We start from the raw sequence: 5,243 nt of genomic DNA, 5'->3' as shown, positions 1-5,243 counted from the left end.
GGCAAGAAATTTATCCACACTGTGCAGCACTCAACCCATGTGAGATAAATGGGTACCTGGCAGGAATTTATTCCTTGATATGCCACCACACTGTAAAAAGGCTGCGGGGCTAAAGCCAGGGTAATAATATCCAAAGCACATAGGGACGCATTTGGCAGTGATATGCGCTATATAAGCATGTTGGTATTATATTATTACACTGTATGTGTGGCAGGGATTTCATTATTTGAAATGCCTTTGCGCTGTAAGAGGCTTGCTGGCAAAACTAGGGTAATAATATCCGGGTCCCTTGAGAAGCGCAGAGTTATGATACAAGAGGTACATGATATGCACTACACAAGAACTGAATTTTATCATTATAGTCAATGGTTTAATTGAAAATGGAAATGCTGGTCTTAATGTTTACAGGAGTTATATTATTTTTTCTTGATTACATTGTGGAGTATCCTGTGTACTGTATGGTGATTGAAATAACTTTTGATTATATGTAAACAGAGTATTTTTATACTAGTGATGTTTTAATGTAATATTAGGCAGTGATAATGTAGTCACTTTTATGATATTAATGGGGGGTGTTTCACAAAGATTTAAGTATAATAGTCGCACTTATTGCCTGGTTGCAAAGAGGCATTCCTGCATTGGTAAGATTATGCTATTAGGATGTGCGCTACTGCCTTTTGATCAATAAGGTTGCGTGTTGCATATCATGTGTACGCCTGGATCAACTACAGCTCCATGTTGTATGCATTGGCATTTAAGTGCGACTCTACGTCATACTTAAACGTTTGTGAAACACCCCTCCCCCCCCCCCCCGGGCTATTCTTTTAACATGTTGGAGAAAGCCACTGTTTAGTGATGGCTCCTCTGCAATCTTGTGTCTAATCTTCCCTGGCCTTGTACAGACTTGGGGCTGTTTGGTAGGAGGAGTAAGGTCGGTGCATGGTGGAGTAGTGCCCGTCACGACAGATTGTCATAAGTTACTCCAGCCTTTCTCCGACCAAAGCCTTGTTCAGGGGTGGGTTCTTTTTGTTTTAATGGATTAAAGTTCCAAAGATGTAAGCCTCATACAGACACAGGGATCCTGGACTGGGTAAAATTCTGTCATGCATTGATTAAAATTCAAAAAGATATTTATGTTATCGTGACCCAGATGTAGACTGTATTGGGTCAAAGGAATGGTTGGAGGAAATGTCGGAGTATAGTTACCGTCTCTACAGAGATACTCCAACCTTCCTCCGACCAAGATTGGTAGTCAGCCTACGTCATTGTATCTTTGGAATTTTAATCCATTCACAATAGCAGTTTACTAGACTTGTATCCCCCTTCTGATCAAGGCTATAATATCTTGTAACATAGGGCCTGCTTTTTACACTCCTTTTTAATAGTCCCTTTTTTAAATGAATATAATGAGCCTCTTCTCTGTCCTGGGTTTCTCTTTCAAGCCCTATCCTTTCCCTAACTTCATTCATAACCCCTGATTATCCTCATGGGTGTCTCCTGTCAGCTCTTTGTTCCCCTCTTTTGATCCCTTCTAGTAATCCCTTAATTCCCTTTATGCTTTATCTGTATTCAAAGATCGTTAGTCTGTGGTTCTGGTTGAGCAGTTTCATCCACCTTCCAGTGCTTTCTATGCCCTTCATGTAGGTCAGCGTGACCTGTGCGTGATCAGGGCAAATCTTGAGTTGGAAAATCGATCTCATTTCAGACTAATATAAATTTCATATATCTTTTACCAATTTGAGATCAATGTTAATTTGAGTTTGATCTGAATCAATTGCAACTCTATGTGAGACTAAGGGTACAGGGACGCCACTCACTTTCCAGGCAAGAATATAAAATGAATCCGATCTCTGCAATTTATCTATCAGGCTACTTTCACATGTGTCCCATAAGTATTTCAGGGATGTAAGAGCTCACCTTTTTAGCCGATATCAGCTATTTTTGCTTTTGATTTTCAGCTTAATTTCAGCTTTCCTCTTACCAATTATGGGAGCTCTTTTCAACTTTAACTTTTTTCAGCTCTTTTATGATCACCCACCACGCCCCTGATATTTGTTTCGATTTACACTCAACACTTATCATTGTATCAGATCGCTTCTTCAATTTGATACCGAATCTGTAGTGATTTGTTCAAGCATGGCATATTTTATGATGAATGATATCTGAACAACCGACTTATGACCATCAAATCTGTACTTTCTCTTCAGTTCTCATAATTATAAAGTAACAATTAAAAATGCTGTTTCCCTTGTGATTAATTCAAATCCTGTCTCTATTCTATTGTGCAATGGTTTGACGGAGGAATGCCTAAGTAATGTTGCAGTTTCATGATAAATCATTAGACCACTTTACTACTATAAGACCCCATACGCAGTGCTGCCAACACTGCGTGAGACATTTTAAATTTTATTTGGCAGGGTTGAACAGGCAGCTAAAACGAAATTTTACACAATGATTTGAATGAAAAAGATGAAACATACTTCCAACAGGTGAATCAAATATCTTGTTTGTTGGACAATGATATCTATTGCTTTAAAAGTATTTGTTTGAGTGTCAAAATAATTCACTTTAAAACTGGGTGTATTTGCAGGGATCTTTGTTTTATTTTGAAATAACTTATTTTCAAATAACAGAGGCATTTATTTCAGCTGCTGCAGCTTTTTGGATGGCTTATTTCTAAAGAATAAAGGCATTTGTATCAATGCAGCTGGTTTGGGCTTTATTCTATTTATTCTATACTGTATTTATTTGCTTTAGTACTGCCTTAGCAGCTAAAATATTGCCTGAATCTTCAAATGTCTCACGCAATGTTGACGGCCCTGCATACGGTATGGTCTAATAATCATTACACAAGCTGTATATCATTATTTCTATACCATCATTTTGGATTTGGATGTTCACAGTTGAAATTACACAGGTTTTATAGCGAATGTGGTAAAGCTGTACAAACGATCCCTTCTATTGTTGTAAAGTCGCCCATTAAAGTGTTTTCAACTGAAGCTATTTTCTAATGTCATTAAGTATTTGAATTTAGCCTTATTTCATTTGTATTTCGGATGTAGAGACCACACACTCGGAATTTATCCCGAGTTTGAGAGTTAAGTATAATGTTTTTATGAAGAATTCTCACTAATTCTCTAGCATGGCATTAAATTGTAATTGGTGCTCAAACTTTAGTAATATCCATTTAGTTAATATCCATGTCTGTAAGGAAGTGCTTGCCACGATTCCTTTATCATATATATCAAAATGTTAATGTATTAATCGTAAATGGCTAGAAAATAGTTAATGCTGCATTTGGATGTTTTAGAACATTTCATACAATTCAAAATTCATATTACATTTGTTCACAAAGTTTGGTTGAGATTTCAATTCATCTACCAAACAATGTGTAGATGAATTTGACCTTTGAGCACTGTATACTGGGTGCTTCCAATGACAAACAAAAGCACCTTTGGTTGATTACAAGTTTGCTTGAGCCAGTTGTGTTGCTATATCAGTACAAATATCATCTTTTGTTTGGCATACTTGCAGCCCCCAATTGAGAATTCCCATAAAAAACAACAGCACTGAATAGACAGCTTACTATAAGCCAGTTCGTAGTTCATTTCTGCGCATGATCAGAGGAAAATTGAATTGTATTAAAGTGACATGGTGGTTTAAAATCTAATGAGATAGCACCAACTTTAATGTCTTGATTATTCTTGATATATTCTTTTGAATTGTGGTTTTCATTTACATCCACAAAAAATAACAGTGCATCCACGAACAATTGGTATTTCAGTTTGCCAAGTACATTGTGCAACATGCTATGATATGCATTCAAAGTAGGAATGCAACAAATACCTTCATAAAGTGTTCATTGGTGTGCTTTTCTAGTCTGGTCTATTCAATTTCTTCATCCTGCTATGTAAGGCAAGCTTAAGTAACATCTTGCTTTAAAATCTGCCTATCATAATGAAAGAAATGAAAGGTCATTTGACCAAAATTGTCCATGAAGTAACTACAAACTGGTCTATTAAAGTGATTCAGATTTAAGGATGTTCCTTTCCTATGGACCTATAGTGACCAGGTATTCCATCAACCTATTTTAATTAATGAACTACAAGCCTTACAATCTGTCTTGTATTTACATTACCTTTTTCTATTTCTGGCAAGCTTTCAGGTTGTCAAGACCAACTTTTGTCTAAAAAATATGCATAAAAATTGAGAAAATATAAATGGGTCCTTTGGTCGATAGAGACATGATGTTCACGCATTGATAATAAGTTGATGGATAATCTATCACCCCCCCCCCCAGACAAAGATCTTGCATTGTATAATGTTTGGTTATAAAATGTTTTTTATTCTTAAATTGATGCATCAGTTTAGTATATTGAAGCACATTACATCTGAATAGCCACATATCATATGTCGTGTATGATATATCCTACCAAACACAAGACATTTTCAGAATGTTCAGAATACTTCTTCAATATGTCTTAAGGTTTTGAGATCGTTTTGGGCAATTCTGAAAAAGTTATGTTTGCTTGGATACAATGAGTTTGTGCATCTAAACGCAAGGAAAACCCAAGGAGAATTTTTTGATAACTGCTAGGTGTTTTATTTAGGTTTTCATTAGTTACCAAGGATGATTTTACAAATGACCGGTGGTCCTTTTGTAGGTGCTAAACCAACATCAATGAAAATTACGTGTATATCATTTACCACAGGAAAGGGTCACCAGTTGTTTATAAAGTCACTCCTAACTTATATGAAACACCTGCCAGTTCATCTACATGTATTAAAGGAAAGGTTTTATTTATATCTCAATGCATAGTATGAAACAAAACTAGTCACCCGTCGCCTGTATGATAAGGTGTTGGTCTATCGAGTGTGTTCGATTTGGGGTGTACTTTCTTTTTCATTTTTTTTTTTAATTCATGAAAGAATTTTAGACAACTAACGTTTCATGTGGATAGAATGATCAGCTTGGTAGGTAAGCTGAGGAGAAGTTATTTAAATATGAGAGAAATAAAAGTACATTAAAAATGATTTTATATATAAAATACAGAGTGTTCCTGGTTTTCTGTTGTGCTGATTACACCTACAGTCTTGAGCCCAATACATGGAATACAATGTATTATCAAATCACATACACAAAACACAATTTTTTAAATTTTCATCAAATCCTTTTTTTAGTTTTGGTAAATTCTCCATAAGTGCATGTCACTATTCCAATTCATTATTTGATTATATAAAAG

This window comes from Lytechinus variegatus, chromosome 1 (genome assembly GCF_018143015.1).
Source record: "Lytechinus variegatus isolate NC3 chromosome 1, Lvar_3.0, whole genome shotgun sequence".
Taxonomy (NCBI): domain Eukaryota; kingdom Metazoa; phylum Echinodermata; class Echinoidea; order Temnopleuroida; family Toxopneustidae; genus Lytechinus; species Lytechinus variegatus.
This window is presented reverse-complemented; position numbering follows the sequence as displayed.